Source organism: Monodelphis domestica, chromosome 2, assembly GCF_027887165.1.
Source record: "Monodelphis domestica isolate mMonDom1 chromosome 2, mMonDom1.pri, whole genome shotgun sequence".
In the NCBI taxonomy this organism is placed as follows: domain Eukaryota; kingdom Metazoa; phylum Chordata; class Mammalia; order Didelphimorphia; family Didelphidae; genus Monodelphis; species Monodelphis domestica.
The window spans coordinates 525,332,632-525,351,473 of NC_077228.1; positions in this window are offsets into that span (position 1 = coordinate 525,332,632).

The window sequence follows — 18,842 nt, forward strand, 5'->3', positions numbered from 1 at the left end:
AAGCCACATGAGGGTACATCAATAGATGATAACGCACAAAGACAATAGTCATTCTCGGTCACCGAGAGACTACCACTACCTGCATCACCAGAATGCTATTCCGTTGTTCTACAAACATTATTGGCAGCACCTATTGTGTTATCTCATGAAAAATCTTGCCCTTCCATTCATTCAGAAACTTTGTAGACCTTCTTATGACTTGTTGTAATGAAGGGGCATAGAAGGAGTAGAAAGCTCACATACATGTATGTTTTATAATTTATAAAGTTGTTCATTTTTCTTTTTCAAAGAAGACCAGTGACATTATGGGTTGATGCCTTGATTTATTTGTGAATAGGATTTAAGTGAGGCAGAGTTGCAAAAAGTCTTCAGCCTCACTCTCTCTTCCAGTGTCATCCAAGTCCAGTGGCAAGACAAAAGTCAGAATGACTGGTGACAACCTGTGGATGGCAGTGGATGACCTCATTTTTTCTTGCCTACTCTGGAATGGCCAAAGCAATCTTTAGCCTGGTAGGAATGGATATAAGGCTTTGATCTTATTTGAGTGCCAATAGAAGCTCATATTATGCAGGAAGTAAGATGTCAACCTGCTTACTTTGCATGTCTCATCTGCCCAAGCTTTAGGCACTCCACAGTGCCTACTTCAGTCACCTTCAGGGTCATTGAAATAAATTATTTTTTTCCACCCATTCCACCAGGGGAAGCCCTTCACATGCTTCCAGAAGATACCCACACACACCCTCCAAGGCACCAACAGATTTGACACTCATTGGTTGCCCTCAACCTGGTTTAGCCCATCTGCTGAGATTGTGTCCTGGGGGGTGGCCCATGCTACAGTTTCTTGGAGTCGTAGGTGAGAGTGGAGCATCAGGTGGATACTAAACGTGAATGAGCAGCATTGAAAAGGGCTTGGAAAGTCCTCATACTGGAGGTGTTAGTCCTCCTTGAATACCCCATACACTGTTAGACGAGGGCAGATGTACCTGGCATATGAGAAGGGAGTTGGCTAAATGATTTACAATTAGGACAATGAGACCCAATTCAGAGGAAATGTGCTTAATTTAGAGTGACTAGAAAAGTCAAGGGGGACAGATAGGGAGCCAGAAAGTTCCAGATTCAAATCTAGCTTCATATATTTCCTAGACACTTCCTAGCTGTGTGACCCCAAGCAAGTTACTTAACTCCAATTGACTAGCCTTTATCACTCTTCTGCCTTGGAACTGATACTTAGTAATGAGTCTAAGGCAAAAGAAAAGGGTTTAAAAAGAAAAGAGAAGAAAAGTCAAATGAGTATAGTTCTATAGCTAGAAGGTACCTTGGAATATTTTCCATGAGAAGGGCAAGCATATGTAGACCTCCCCTTGCAGAAGAGGCAGATGATAACAATTTTGTTCCTGTGGCTATGAAGGAGCTGAAAGTGGACACTGTGCAGCCCTTAGAACTTGATCAGATATTGAAGATGTCAAAGTCATCTTTTTCTCTTGCCACTGAACTTGAATGACAGTGGAAGAGAGAATGATGTTGACTCCAGGTCTAGTGCTCCAGGGAACATCTAAATGGTACAGTGGATAGAGAGCCAGCCCTGGAGTTGAGAAGATCTGAGTTCAAATCCAGCCTCACTTACTAGCTGTGTGACCCTGGGCAAGTTAATTAACCCTGTTTGCCTCAGTTTCCATAACTATAAAATAAACGGAGAATAAAATGATGAACCACTCCAGTATCTTTGCCAAGAAAAGCCAAAATGGGATCATGGAAACCAGACATGAGTGACTAACAACAATGACGACAATAACAAGTGCTCTCTTCACTGCAGCTTTTCTAGAGGGAGGACAAACCCAGATGTTCTTGGCTCCAAGTCCAGATTTCTCTCCACTATACCATACCACCTCTCTTGTGGCAGATAGCAAAATAAAATTCTGATCTCTGATATTTACTTACTATATCTCCTTGAGAAAGTAAATTTACATGTAAATTTTGTTTCTTTATTTTTAAGATGAAGCAATAGTACCACCTGCCTCATATCCTTATGAGGCTAAAACATGAACAGATTTTAGACCAATGAGCCTAACCCCGTTTTTTTATGGATGAAGAAACTGAGACACAGAATTGCCTTGAGATGTCTTGCCCTATGTTATATATCAGGGATGCAACAGACTTCAAGGAATCACTTTTTCAAAAATCTTATTTTGCTTCCTATTGGTTCTTAGAGGGAGAATAATATTTATCTTTACCAAGAGAGCTGATTCTTGTGAAGGTTGAATTAGCAACCTTGACCTCTTTTCTAATCCTCTGAAATAAACAGCATTCCTCTTACTTAGTTGCATATTAAAAAAAAAAAAACCTTCCAAATTCTCCCCTCTGTACATCACTTGTGTTTTCTATGCGGCCTTAGCTCCCTGACTGACAAGGTCAGTTTCTCTAAACCATAGGCTTATTTGTCCCCCACCCCAACCCCTCATTTTCCCTATCTCTCAGGGATTGATTGTAAAAAGGGAATTATGAAGTCCCATTATGTGTTCAGCATTCTGGTTAGAATATGTCCCTTTCTTCCATACATCTTTAGTCAGGCACAAACTGTACCAGAGAGCTAAGTTGCAAGAAGGCAAAAGCCTTGGTGAATAGTGTGGTCTTGACTCAGTGACTGGCCCCATATGAGATACCTGCAAAGATCCTAGGATGTCTGGTAATGCCAAATGAATGAATGGAATTTAAGCACTAACTCTTGCTTCCATCATGTCAACTGTAATCTAAGGAACCATCCAACACGGTCCAATTCTCAAAATGGCATGCCATTCAAGTCAATTTGTGCATGGATTTTGGACCTATGGTTTCCTTGGTAGAGAATTTCTAGTGAGGAAAGCCCTTCCTATTTCAAGCTTCTGAGTTTCTATCAAAGCTCCCACCATCTTTCTGATGTTTCAGGTTAATAATGTTGGCATTATCCTCATATCCTCATTCTACCTCATCCCACTTCATCCCACATGGCCAATCCGTGGCCAAATCAATCCATTTCTACCTTCCCATCTCTCTTAGCCAATCCTTTCTCTCTACTCATACAGCTTTCACCCTACTTCAGGCTCTTATCAGCTCTAGCCTAGATTATTACAACATTCAATGATTAACTCCCCCATTCAACTGTAAACTCCCTGAGGGCAGGGACTGCCTTTTGTCCATTTTTGTATCCCTGGAATTTAGCAAAATGTCTTTTCTTAGAAATAAATGCAGAGGGGGCAGCTGGGTAGCTCAGTGGATTAAGAGCCAGTCCTAGAGACGGGAGGTCCTAGGTTCAAATCTGGCCTCAGCCACTTCCTAGCTGTGTGACCTTGGGCAAGTCACTTAACCCCCATTGCCTAGCCCTTACCACTCTTCTGCCTTGGAGCCAATACACAGTATTGACTCCAAGACGGAAGGTAAGGGTTTAAAAAAAAAAAGAAAGAAATGCAGAATAAATGGTTTATTGCTGGTAGGTACTTAATCAATATTATTGACCGATTGATGAATTGAACCACCAGAGGAAGCCGGTACCTGTTCTACTTAGAGTTTCAGAGAAGTAACTTGCTAGGGTGCTAAGAGGTTAGGTTATTCACCCAGTGTCACACAGTCAGTATGTAGCAGAGGTATCACACAGACACATAACTATAGATGTGCCTACACTTACACATCTATAAGGAAATCACAGAGCACAGAGCAGGCTGGATTGCATTTGGGAATTATGCAGTGTTTTTCTGTTGATAATCCCAAATTCTGTGTTGTCAGAAAGTTCCATCTCTTCTGACAAAAAATATTATCTCTGTGATGCTTTCTGGTTGTAAATCATGAGAAGAAATATTAATTCCTCAAGCATTGATTAAGAACCTACTATGTGACAGGTTCTACAGTAGGCACTAGAGATATAGAGAACCTAGTAATAATAACTAACTTTTATATAGCACCCACTATGAGCTAAGAACTTTAAATTATATCATTTGAACCTCACAAAAATTCTGGGAGTTAGGTGCTATTATTAATCCTATTTTTTTCAGATAAGGGAATAGTGGCAGTTAGAGGTTAAGAGACTTGTCCAAAGTCACACAACAAATAAGTATCTGAGGCCAGAGCCCAGGATTCCACCTACTGAAGTCAACTACCCTTGAGGAAAGTATATTCTACTTGAAATGACAGGTGACCCAAAGACTCAAGGTAGGAATAAGCAGGAAGCAGTATATAACTAAGGATGATCTGTTCATGAGAATCTGTGTAGAAGCATTTATTGAGTACCTACTATGTGCTGATCTCACACTGGTGATATAAAAACAAAAATAAAAGCATCTCTACTTTCATTGAGCTTACATTCTAATGTGGCAGACAAGTATGCAGAAAACACCAATAATCTAAGTAGGTGAATAAGTACAAATCCTTAGAAAGTTGTTAAATACAACGTAGCATGGGAGGGAGGGCACTAGCAGTTGAGAAGATCAGGAAAGACTGAATTAGTTGACTAGAATATATGAAGTGCCTACTGTGTGCCAGACCTGTACTGGAGACCCAAAAAAAGAAGAAAAAAATCCCTGATCTCAAAGTGTTCATAGTCTAATGGAGAGATTCTGTGCAAAGACAGTAAGGAGGGAAAGCAAACCAGGCATGGGAGACAGATAATATCTCCCATTAGGTAGGAAGGTAGGAATACTGGAGGTTGAGTAATCTGGGTGAGGAAGAGAGAGACCACCATTTTGGCCAGATGGTAGAGGACTAGAGGAGGACTAATGACCAATGAGCTTGGAAAGAGAGGATGGAACCAAATGATGCAGATAATCAGAGGAGTCTATATTTATCATAGATGCAACAAGAACCCCCTCTAATGGGCTAAGGAAAAGTCACAGAGCTGGGTCTGAGCTTAAAGAAGATAACTGGTGTTAGAGGTTGGGACAGATTGGAATGAGGAGACATGCTGAGGAAGCCCTGGAAGTTGTTGCAATAGCAAGGTGATGAGGGCTTGAACTTGGAAATGAAAGCTGCACGAATGGAAGAAATAGAAAACAGATTATTAAAGAAAGCAGTGTGGCATTTGAGAAACATTGATGGAACTAGAGCCAGAGGAACTGGGTTCAAATCCCCCCTCTACTACTTACTCTACATATGACCTTGGCCAAACACTTCACTTCCTCAAGGCTCGGTTTGCTCATTTGTAAAATGAGTAGGCTGGGTAAGATGATAGGCAAGATCCCCTGAAGCTCATGGTCCATGCTCTTATCATCCTCAAATCTGATTGATTCCTGAGTTGAATCAAGAGATACATTTTCACACCCTTGTCCACAGGCAGGTAACAGAAGGTATTGGGTCCTGTACTGGAACAGACACTCTGAGTGTCCTAGAAAGTGGAAGCATTAATAGAAAGTTGTTCTCCTGGGTTAGCTGGAGTGTAGATTCTGGCGAGAGTGTACAATTTCCCAGAGGAGTCCAGGTGGGGAATGGGAGTGCTCTTTTGGGAAATTCATTGTTTCTGAAAATTCAGTGTAAGGATCAACCACTGGGCCCCCTTTTGTTCACTCTCCCTAGGATGTGACGAGTTCCTGAATTCTGTTTGTCATGAGATCTTGACAGATGATTCACCCCAAACACTGCCCCTTTGTCTGGAGACTGGTAAACAAGCAGGAGCCCAGAAACAGCTTTGAAGTGAATGAAATCATATCATTCAAGAGGGAAGCGGCCACGCCTCAGAGGCCCCTAGTCCCAGGCAGGCTTTGGGGGGGATTGAATTGTGGAGATCTTGAAGCAATATGATCAGACTCTATCACTTGAGTATAATGCATAAGTACAGTCTCATTTAGGCAAGCCATGGACACCTGGAAAAGCCTGGGGGTTGTACCTTTCATGGTGGGAAGAACCTCAGAGGCCACCAAGTCAAGAGGACTATAGAGTTAGGACTCTAAAGGATCTTAGACCATCCAGTCTAATCTCATTGTATATAGGAGCAAAGTAGAAATTCAGGGACCCGATTTGAGTGGGAGCTCCTTGAGGGCAGGGACTGTCTTTTGCTACCTTTTGTATTTCTAGCCCACAGAATGGTGCTTGGCTTATTCATTGTTGTGGTTCAATCATTTTCAGTCATGCCATACTATTTAGGACCCCATTTGGGATTTTTCTGGGCAAAAATAGCTGTGTGGTTCACCATTTTCTTCTCCACCTCACTTTACAGATAAGGAAACTGAGGCAAACAGGGTAAGTGACTTGCTCAGGATAGCACAGCTGGTAAGTGTCTAAAGCTGGATTTGAACCCAAGAAGATTCAACTCCTTGTTTCTAAGACCTGTGCTTTATCTGTACTATACCACCTAGTTGTCCCACTTGGCATAGAGTGGGCATTTAATAAATGTACATTGAGTGATTGAAGTGAAATATAACTTGCTATGGTCACACAAGTAAAAAGCTCATGGCTTCCTATCTCTAAGGTCCCTTGTATACACACAATGGAGAACAATGAAGCCTCGGGGCTGATTTAATTTTTCCACCTTTGATCTGGAATCTATGATTAATCCTTAATAGTATAGTACTGAATGAAACACCACTACTATGTGCCAGGGCATGTGTCTCACTGGAGAGAAACGAAAAATGAAGTAATCTTTACCCTTAGGGAGCTGGGCTTTCTCACTCACTCCCCATTTCTAGGAAGACTTCTTTCCCTGTTTCCCTGTGCTGGTTTCTCTCTCTCTCTCTCTCTCTCTCTCTCTCTCTCTCTCTCTCTCTCTCTCTCTCTCTCTCTCTCTCTCTGTCTGTCTCTCTTTCTCTGTCTCTCTCTCTGTGTCTGTCTGTCTGTCTGTCTCTCCTCAGTTTCCCTTTCTTTAAAGTGAAGACCTAAAACTAGGTCATTCCCAGCTCTAATAGTTCATGATGATTTTTGGTCATCTTATTTTGCTTTTTTATGTTATTTTTATGTTAAAATATGTGGTGAAAGAGCCAGCATCTTCCATATGCCAATGGAATCACTGGTCTGATCTAAAATTATAAAAAAATTAACTTAAAAAATGTGAATGGAAAGAATTCCTCTTTCTTGCCAAAGCTCTCTCAAGCAAGTAACTGAAATCGATTGATTCATACTGGGACGCAGAGGACCAACCTGCCATTTTCCCAACAGGCCCCTGTAATTGTATTCTTTTCCTTTGCAGCTTGACTTATTCCATTTTCAGAGTCATAGCCTGAACAGAGCATGGCTTTTCTTTCTTCTGCCACTCACATGCTGTGTGATATTGCATCAATGACTTCCAATCTCTGGACCTCGATTTCTCCAAATGTGAGAAGAAGGGGCTTGATTAGATGATCCTTAAGATCCCCTTCTACAGCTTTAGCATTCTGTGATTTGAAGCACCTTCTTCTGGTTCACATTTGATAGCTGAAATGTTTGAAGGTTTAAGTTGTGCCTGGCTCTCCCGCTGGGTGACATTTTTTGAAAATGAATCTCAAAGACACTTAACAGAAGTGGGACCGCACTTCAAAGCAATGATGGGTGCTGATTTCCTATCTATTAATAACTCATGTGCCCTCGCCTGGCACCTGTACACTTCAAGCCATATGGCAGTATATGCAGAAGAGATTTAGGGGGAATAGGAGGGAAAATCACTGTCAAAAGGACATGTCTCCTCAGGGAGACTGTTCTATTCCATAGGCATTGAAGACTACACAGACAAGGGTAGGTACCTTTGGCCTGGCTTGCCAATACCACTCTCGGTCTGCCATGTTGGGTAGCCACTTGGTTGTTGCCAATCAATTCTGCTGAGTTCCACAGACCTTTCCTGATAGTTTGATGCCCTCAAGTTCCCTAGCCCCTGGGCACATATTCTGTTCCAAACCGAGTCAAGCACGTGGAAACTTGGTGTGGATCTTCTCTCAGGCATACATGATGGAGAGATCCTTCCCTCTCCCCAGCCTCCCTCCACACGCTCCTTGAGAGGAGATGCAGATAGACTCTAGTTGCTTTCTGTTGGCCATGATGGCTTAGGGGCTCATTCTATGTGAAGGTAAAAAATATTTTAATTGGCTGCCAAACCTGAACCCCACAGACATAATAACAGGTCAATTCTCACCCATCAGGTCTCTTCTTCTTCCTACTACCCTTGATTATGAGAATGAGCCTCTGTGCTCTCCAGAGGATCACATAGGGCTGTTTTTACCTCTCCTCAGTCACAAACCATGAGGTCATGGTCTTCCTAGACCCATCTATGCCTGGCATAAGGCTACCACTCATTTTTGTCTTTTGGTACACGACCGTGTGAGATCTCAGACAGCAGTTGGCATCCTCCCCTTTCTAGGTACCATAGCAGGAGTAGGTAGTTCTGTTCGTCCAAGCCATTGGAGTGACAATAGCAACAGAGACAAACTAGAAGAAAGTGAATTGATTGCTTGCAGAAAGAGAGGCAAGGGGAGAGAAAGGGAGAGACAGAGAGAATAAAAAAATATACAGGCTGACAAGTCAAAATGAAGACAGAGTCAGAGTTAGAGACAGAGAGAAATACTGGCCACTAAAAAGGAAGAGTCCCTTTGGCACTGTTTGGGCTGTACTTAGGGGAGGTGCCATCTTTGAACATAAAGAGAATTAGACAGTGTATCTGTAATGTTGGAGAGAATTTGGTGACACTGAGGATAGTTTGCACAGATGTAGGATTTTGAGGAGTAAAGCTCATAGACCACAGAACTACTTGAAAAAAGAAAAAAGAAAACAATAACAATAATAATGTGGCGAACACAAATAGAATATATTAGGGTTGGCCAAGTGTTTTATGTTCATTATCTCATTTGAGCATCATGACAACTGGTGGATACTTGAAGTATTATTGTCTCCATTTTACAGGTAAGAAAAACAGACCAAATGACCTCCCCCCATGGTCATGGAATTAGTAAATGTGAAATAAGGGATCGCAAACCAATTCTCTCCTTTTTCTCTCTCTCATTATGGACTGACTAGTGGATTCCACCCAGTGTTGTACTAAATTATTCTTTGAGGTCCCTCCTAGCTCTATCATAAAGTATTTATGCAAAGATTACATATAAGTAGTTAACTAAAATAATTTAGGCAAAACCAAGAGCAACTTAGAGGCGTTGAAATGGTGCCTTTAATTCTGGACTGATCTGGGAAGGCGTTCTAAAGGAAATAAATAATGAGATGAACTATAAAGGGAACTAGAGAGAAGCATATTTGGGAAGGACTTGGAACCATATGCTCTAGGTGTGTATAGGAGTAAGTAGGAGGTAGAAGAGAGAAGGGACCACATGAGGGAATGGCAGTATGTTTGCCCAGGATGGAGAAAGAAATAAAGTAAATAGGATAAGGAGAAATGAGTTCCTGTATGAACTTCCTATAACCTCCTAGAGCTAGACAAACTCATACACCAATGCTAGGGAGCCATCACACCAATACTAGTCTCCTATTTATTCTGCCCACTCATTCCAGGATTGTATACTATCTCTGGTTCTATCTCACAAGCTATTCTCACACCATGGATGGCCCCAGATACTCCAGGATGGAATGACTCTTTTCTCTAACATCTAGTGTTCCCATTTATTTCAAAAATGTGCAGCTGCTTATTCATATCCACTAGCAGGCTGTTTCTAGGCACTCCAGTGACAGCGATAGGATTTCTCAAAAATGTCCAAGTTCCTGTTCAGGATTCATAATTATGGAAGTTACTATTTGAGAAGATTGTTAGGATGAAGAAGGGTTCTTGAGGAATTTTATGGGGCTAGAACCATAGACTTCATGTTGGCAGGGATCTTAGCGATGGTTGAGTCTAACCTCCTACTTTACAGGTCAGGAAACTGAGACCCAGGGAATTTACATGACTTTCCCAAGTCACATAGATAATAAGTTGTTGAACTAGGATTTGAACCTGGGTCCTCTGACTCCCAGTCCAGGGCTCTATCCATTACACTATGCTGTCTCCTATCTTAGGGCATCAGAACTTCCTCTTGACTTCTTCACACAGACATAAATTCATGTCTTATAGACCCAAGTAAAATCTGCAAAGCTGTCTATCATGTACCTCTTATTTTTTCTCTGTCATTGGCTTATTTTGTTTTGTTTTTACATCTCTGATAATATCATTTTATGTCCTATTTGGAGCATGATTCATCATCAATAATGAACTATAGCATATTCACGTCTTCCACATGTCTCACCACTGGCTTCTGAGTGACCTGCAAGCTGAATTGTTTGAAGACTCTGGTATTCAGTGACTCACAGACAGACAGCATCACCAGAAGAACTCTGGAATTTTAAAAATCAGCCTAAACTTGGGGTCACTGAAATCTGTGCAATTTCCAAAGGCAATCCAGTCCAATTCCTCCCACCTTTTTAATTCTAGGTTTTATTCACCTCCCATTTATATAGTTCCAAAATACATTTCCCAGCTTTATGGGATAACTGTATGCTATAATCTAGATAAGAAGTATTTTTAATTCACTTGTAAAAAATTTACTCATTTTCTGAGTGAAGAGTTAATACTAAATTCTTGCATTATTATGGGCCTCATTGAGGAGCTATATGAGGAGCTATACAATATGCTGAGAACTGATGTGATCAGTTTGTTGTAGCCAAACTTCTGTACCTGGTAGACCTCACATCATCTACAGGGATGCCCTCCCTATTTTGGAGTCCACATTGGAGATCCTTCACCACAGTGGCAAATATCTGCTTCCTTGTTTTATGCCTTTCTTGATATTAATAAATAGAGAAACATTGGACACATTTTCTCTATTGCCGCATCTTTTTGAGGAATATTGTTTAATTTTAACAATTTCTCGAGAAATCCCCCATTGGAGAAGAAACTTCAAAGTAAAATTGGATGATTTTTTTAAACAAATGATTAGCACAATTAGATCTTGTAGCTCCTTATTAGAATATAAACTCCCTGAGGGCAATGACTGTCATAGTTTTTATCTTGATTGCTCAGGGAACTACTTGGCATGTAGTAAATATTTAATGAGTGCTTTTTTCATTCATTCATTTATTCATTCAATTGATTCAATCCAATTCATTCATTCTTCACTTATAAGTCAACTGTATAAGGATAAGGTCAACTCCAGAATACCATTTTCCTAAGGCTGCTTTAACTGTCTCCTCTATCCATTGTGAGTTCCTGCCTCAAATATGGCCCTCTTTCTGAGCCAACATTAGGATGATAAGATCATCCGATCATTTCTCTAGAATTGGAAGAGATCTCAGATGCCATTTGGTCTATGGAAGGGTTCATCATCTATTTAGAGAGAAAACACCCACCCACATGGAAGAATTAGGGACCATTTATGAAACAGTACAGATCCAAGTCCGGGATAGTATGGAACAGCTGGTGAACTGTGTGGCTTTTAAAGAAAAGCATAGATCAGCACGGGTTGGTATTTGGGAAGGATCTCCATCTGGCAAATGGATTCCATGGCTTTCTGGGTGACTCCAACCTGATGAGGATAAAAAAACAGAAATTACTCTTTTGGAACATTAGTTTTAATTTTTTTTTTAGTCCAAACCTATTGGTTTCATCGGTGTAAGGGATCTGCTGTACCATTGCAGGTAAGCACCTGCTTTGTTAATTATTATTTAAAGAGAGTTACCCAGGCATTGTAATATTAAGTGGCTTACCCAGAATCTTAGTATGTGACAGGGGCTGGATTTGAACTCACATCTTCCTGACTCTAAAGAAGATCTCAATTTGCCTATATATATATATATATATATATATATATATATATATATATATATATATATATATATATATATAAAACTCTAGATTAAATACTCCCTTAAAACAAAAAAGGTACCTTTTTTCCAGGTTCATAATGGGAACTTCACCAATTATTGAAAGAATCCATTGAAGGCTAAGAGTAATAATGATAACAACAACATTAATAATACCTAATATTTAGACAGCATTTACTATGTGCCAAGCACTGTGCTAAATTCTATACAATTATTATCTCATTGGATCCTCACAACAACCTGGGAGGTAGATGAAAATGGTGGCAATTATACTAACTCAGTAATCCATTGTTTACAGCCTTGCTTGTGAATCAGTGGTGGGGAAGGGTCTGCCTGGGAAGGCATCACCCCAGTTTTTGTGTTGTCTGTTGTCTAGCACATACTTCTATCCATTGAACAACACAAAAAGGCAATTGGGGAGGAACTGAGATACTATGGCAGATCCCCTTTTACTGATGTGGACCTAGAAAAAATGTCTTTATCTCATTGCTATCAAAACTGATGCCTCCTTGAATCTTCCTGATCTCCAATAATCAGCCCTTCAATCTGCTGCTACCTTGGCATATATTAATAGACTCCTCTTAATTCACTTTTGTCCTGAAATTTGACTTTGTAATGAGAGCAAAAACCCAAAGAATTCTCCTTTCAACACAAATATCATTGGTGGATCTATATGAGGATTCTAGAAAAGCTTTAAATGAGAGATAGTGTGGCTTTCTGTATAGACAGTGGGCCATAGAGTCCAGATGACTTGGATTCAAGTCCTGCCTCTTAAAAACTGATTAGGTATGACCTTGGGCAAGTCATTGAATCTCTTAATGTTCCAAGCAAATGTAAGATTATAGATTACTGAGGTGCTAATCTGTACTGAGAAAAGAAATTCCTCACCGGGAGATTTTCTACAGTGATGAATCACATCATTTATTTTAAAAGAAAGGGTCATTATAGATATGGTCATGTCACTCCCCTACTCAATAAACTCTAATAGCTCCCTATTAACACTGGAATCAAATATAAACTCTTTTGTTTGATATTTAAAGCTCTTCATAACCTAGGTCCTTCCCACATTTCGATTATTCTCTACCTTTGGCAATGCTGATCTACTTGCTATTCCTTATGCCTCCTTTCCCCATTTCTATACCTTCTCATTGATAATCCTCCAGATCTGGAATGTTCTCTTTCCTGCCCCCCTTCACTTGGGATCTCTGACCTTCAAATGCAGCTTAAATTCTAGCTCCTTCAGTTCTACAAAGATGTCTTTCTTGTGACTTCCTTTCCAAGGTGACCTTCCATCTACTCTGTATACATGTACCTCATGTTAGGGACAATTAGGCGATACACTAGAGTACCAGGCTTGGAATCAGGAAGATTTCAAATCTGACCTCAGACACCTACTAGTTGTATGACCCTAAGTAAGTCACTTAATCCTGTTTGCCTCAGTTTCTTCATCTGTAAAATGATCTAGAGAAGAAAAGGCAAACCCATTCCAGTTCTCTGCAAAGGAAACCCCTGGTGGGATTACAAAGAGTCAGACTGAAATGCCTCAACAACACTTTTTGTGCTGTTTATCATTAGAACATAAACTTCTTGAGGGCAAGTAGTGTTTTGACTTTGTCCTTGTGTCCTCAGCACCTGGCACACTGTTTGGCACACATTAAATGCCTAATAAATGCTTATCTATGGACTGGTTGATGTCAGCCAATTAATCAACCAGTAAATATGAAGTTAGGTCTGACCCTGTAACATTTTATAAGCACCCAATTCTTAAAAGAGTTTAGTAGACCAATGGTACCCGGCTCTTCCTCCTTCTCCTTCTCCTCCACTTCTCTACATTTAGAAGAAAAAAGAAAATCACAAGAACCTAAGTTCATATAAGGCAGTTGTTCTCAACCTTTCTAATGCCGTGACCCCGCACTACAGTTCCTCATTTTGTAGTGACCCCAAACCAACAAATTATTTTGGTGGCTACTTCAAAACTGTAATTTTGCTACAGTTATGATTCGGAATGTAAATACCTGATATGTATTATGTCTTCTCATTGCTACAAGTTGAGAGGTTGAGAACCGCTGAATAAGGGATCTAGTAACAAAATAGCCCCTTTACACTCTGAACCTCCAAAACAAACAAATAACCTTCTAATGTCTTGTTCTGGCCTTTTCTACCCATAGCCCAATCATCTACCTATTCTGCCTCTGTCCAAGGTACAAAATCATGACTCAGGTTCTACCAGAACAAAGGTAGGATTCAGCCTCCTTGCTCAAAAGCAGGGGATTTTCATCTGGGGTCCATGGATAGATTTCAGGAAATCTGTGAATTTTGATAAGAAAAAATGTATATTGACTTTTATAGACCGTTGGTTTCTTTTGTACGTCTTTTATGCATTAAAAGACATAATTCTGAGAAGGAGTCTGTAGGCTTCAACAGATGCCAAAGGGGTCCATGGAATAAAAAATTAAGAATCCTCCCCTAAGGATTTCAGATATTTTAATTTGGAACAAAAACGACATTGTTGGGAAGCCAAGATCCTGGGGTGAAATGAGTAGGAAGGGTCCTGGATGAAGCATTTGGGCAAAAAGTCCCTGAGTGGTTCTGGTGCCCAGGGCCCACCAGAGTCTCTTCCTATGGGAAGATTTTCTTCATCCAGCCACTTCCTAGTGCCCTATTGCTTTGTATTTAAATTATCTATGTCTATGCTGTTTCACCCTTCATATAAGGGTAGGACTCCTTATACTTTTTAATCTGGGTACACTCAACTTTATCTCAGTGCCTGCACAAAGCATATGATTTTTTTTTTAATGGAAAGACTTGAGAATTCGGGTCCACATAAAGATCAACTACAATTCCAATGGAAAAAAATAATGAAACATGCCTGCCTCCTGACAGTCTAGGAAATGCAAGTCTTGGGGCAAACTGAGAAGTATGTATTTTTTTGGCCATGGCCAATGTGAGAATTTGTTTTGCTCAATTATGAATATGGATTAAAAAGAGTTTTTTTTTCTTTTTTATTCTTCAATGGGGAGAGTATTTGGGAGAGAGAGAAAATAGATTATTGTTCATTGAAAAAATCCATTAAAACATAAAAATATACTTCAATGCATCTTTAAAATGATTTTGATTGAATAATGGATGTGGAAGCACTTTGAAAATCATAGCAAACATGAGATATTATTATATGCTCTTATTCTTATTGCAATATTAATTTGATTTTCCTAGGGCTCAATACATCGCATCAAAGCCAAAACTTCATCTGGGAAGAGAAATGGGAAGTTGTTGTCACTGTTGTCATTATACATCGCCGTCCTCATTATTATTATTATTATTTCTGATGGAGCCCTCCAGAAAGTGCTTTCTCTCCATGCCCACGTGCAAGCACAGTGCAGATTCCAGGCCATATCCACTCATTACTTTTCACCTCCTTCCCTTTCTAAAACTTAATTTCCACTCTTATCAGCAAATTGCTACTTGGAGTTAAAGATAATAAGTGTCTTGAGGTAAATTAGGAATGAAGCCATTTTTTTCCCTTTTTATTGGGAGTAAGAGTCTGCTATCAAGCAGACTTAATTAAATCTGCCAGAATAAGCAGCAGTAATCGAGTTCCACCTGCATCTCCCTCCCTCCCCACTGGGGTCCCCTCCTCTTTCCCAGTCATGCTCCATCCAAGCCTCTGCCTTGTGGGCTGACATTAATGTAGGCATGTGGTTTGCCCATCGTCCCCAGCTGCATCTGCCTTTGGAAAATACACCCAGTCTCCAACCTGAACCTTTCCTCATGGGCACCTTGGTGGCTAGCCCCAGACACCCATGCCTGTCCTTGAATTGGAGCTGGATGTTGAACGCTGTCATACTTGCTTGCCATCTCATTATTAATCATAATTATTTTAATTAAGAAGATAAGAAACACATAGCATTGAAGGGCCCATTATAGTTCGCTGCTGAAAACAATTCCTGAGCCGGTGACCTGAGCTGATGCTAATTTACACTTCCATATTCATAACTATGGCCAAATTAGAATATTCAAGAAAGATTGGACAGTGCAGGGAAGAAGGACTGAAGAAATCAGGGCAGGGGAGAGGGGAGAAGGTGAGGTGATGGGGTAGAGCATGGCTAAGAAGGGAAGGTGGGCAGTCAGCCTCAACGTGTTTTCCAAGATGCTCCCTGGGACCCTGCTCAGACATATAAGCCATGTGACTGAAGCACAAAAATCTGTAATGGCCAAACTGTTAGTTGCTGTAGTGGAATTTTTTTCACCCTAATATTGTGAGATGGATGTATATTCTGCCTGAGGAGAGGAAACGAGTTTCCTTTTCTGCTCAAGGAACCCTTGACATCCATTGTTAGAAGCTGGCAGGGGTCATGGTGCTTTATCTTGACAATAACTGGCCCTGGCAGAGGTGCTTGGAAAAAAGCAATCTCCTGGGTTCTGACAAACTGCTGACAAGCCTAGAGTCCTCTTTGATTCCTCCCTCTCCGTCACCTTCTACACATCCACCCAGGGTCCAAGTTCTTTAGATCCTGGCTCCACACCACCTCTCGAATCTAGCTTCTTTATGTTCACAAGGATGGCATGACTTGCCCCAGCACTCGTGGCATCCCACCTGGGGTGGGGTAGGTGAGACCTTCTCCCATGGGAAAGGAGAGGCAGGGAATCTGCTTCTCAGGGGAGGAGGGCACTGCTCCATCCCTAATGGTACCTCAATCGTGTTTCTCTAGATGGGGTTAGAGGAGAAAGCAGGCTCTGGAAGGGTCTGAGCAATGGAGTTGCTAGGGATTGAAGGAAGAGAAGCAGGGCAATGGCTGTCCCATCTCCAGTGGCTGTTGCATCAGCCAAACCATTGTGGAGCCCATTGAGATCACTACAGAAACTGTGGAAGGACAGGCAGAGATGTCTCCTTCCCCCTATGCTGTGCCTCCAGAACACCTGCTCATGGAGGAGAAAATAGGAGATGGTGATCAACTGGTGTCCTCCATAACTGCATTGTGATTGGACTATTTCTCTAGGAGCTCCTCCCACCTTTCCCCCTGCCTTTGAAATATCCTTTCCTTACTATTTCTCCCCACCTTTCTCATCTTTACCCACCTCACCCCTCACCCTTTCTATCCTCTTCTGCTCTCTTTCTCTCTTTCCATGTTTCCATCCTTCCACTTAAATCCAATTGATGTGCCAGTCAGTTCTTCACTACATGATGCTATTGGTCCTCTCTGAAAATGAAGAATGAACAACAAACACCAGTGATCCCCCTCCTTTGCATTGTAAATGCTTAACATAATGTCTAGCACATAGTAAGCACATAGCAAATGCCTCTGTCTGCCTGACCCATAAGAGGAGCTTGTTGGCTATTAGCGGACTGAAATGTATTTTCTCATTTTATCCTAATAATAATCCTGGGAAGTAGATGTTGTTATTATCCCCATTTTACAGATAAAAAAACTGATACTGAGCAAAGTTAAATAACATGCAGCTATATGATACAATGGGTAAAGCACTGGGCTCGGAATCCAAAAGACTTGCTCCTGTTTTCAAATCCAGCCTCAATCACTTACTAGTTGTATGACCCTAGCCAAGTCACTTAACCCTGTTTGCTTCACTTTCATCTATAAAATGAGTTGGAGAAAGAAATAACAAAATTCTCTAGTATCTCTGCCAACCATTGAAACAACTAAACAATAACAAAAATAACATGCACAGAATGAAAAGGCTAGCAAGTTTCTGAGGCAAGATTTAAACTCCAGTCACCTAAGTCCAAAGTTCTATAGCCACTAGACCTCTTCCTTTCATTTCCCTCCCTATCTTCCACCCTCCCTAGCTAAATTATTTTCTTCAGGATCTGGAATTTGTAATTATAGCCTTGGGCTCAAATCAGTTTAAAATGTAATTGGGAAATAGTTAACAAGATAAATATAAATGCAATAAAACAGAGGTAATGGGTCACCCCTTCTCTCAAAAACTTCAGTGGCTCCCCATACCCCCTAGATTAAAATACACATTTTTCTGCCCGGCATTTGAAGTCCTTCGCAATCTCTACCCATTCCCTAGCATAAAATAAAGGTATAATCACAGAATCATTTTCTATTGTACAATTTCCTATACTCTATGTTCTAACTAAACTGTCCTGCCTTTGAATTTAATAGCTTCTCTTGTATCTCTTGCTTTCCATTCTTTTCCTTTCCCTTTTATTTTTGAGACTTCTTCCTTTTCTGACCTGACTTATTTGCCCATACTTAGGTAGCATGGGATCTTCTCTCCCCTCTTGGGAGTTCATACTATTAACACATTTATAGTGTGGACACTTGATTGACTTAGCCCAGTATGCCCAAACTTAAATAATTCACCAGCTTTAGCCTCCCCAGTAGCAGGGACTCTACCATGATTCTTTTTTCTTTAAAAAAAAAAGCTTTTGATTTTTGTTTGTTTATTACAGGAGTATGGTATACTGGGTAGAGAAGAAGGGTAGCTAGTAAATGTTTAACAACCAGCTCTGACTCTGTGGTGGTGTGGCCATGTTCATGGGACACACTTTAAAGGTTAATTTGCATCATTAACATTTTCTCCATCACTTTAGACAATCAACAAAACAATCAAGCCATATTTGGAAGCATTTGCTCATTTCCAAGGTGTATGGAACAGTTAGCAATGACTCTTGAGCCCATAGGAGGTGATTCCAGCACAGCCCTGCCCAAGCTGGTTGGAGTCTCAATTCACAGCGATAGGCTGTTTGTCTCTGGGTAAATTACTTCACTTTTAAATGTCCCAGATAACTCTCTAAGTCTTTAAGTCCCAGCAAAGGTAAAGACTTACAGTGGGAGAGTTTCCTCATCTAGGAGTTCCTTACATCAATGAAATCACAGGTCCTGATTTCAGCCTTTTTGTTTATACAATATCCATTTCCTACCTGCTCCCTCCAAACTGAGTCCTTCATGAAAGAGATGAATAATTAAGTAAAAATTTGGAATCTAGGGACCTTATCTGACAGTATAAGCAATCTACTATTTTGGCAGTTCCTTTTCTCTCTGTCAAGAGGGAATCTTAGATTTGGGTCCAGAAGGAACATTTCCTTCAGAAAGGTGGGGTCATTAAGTCAGCTTTTCACTCACCAATGGTGATAGTCTAAATGAAGTCTGGGTTTC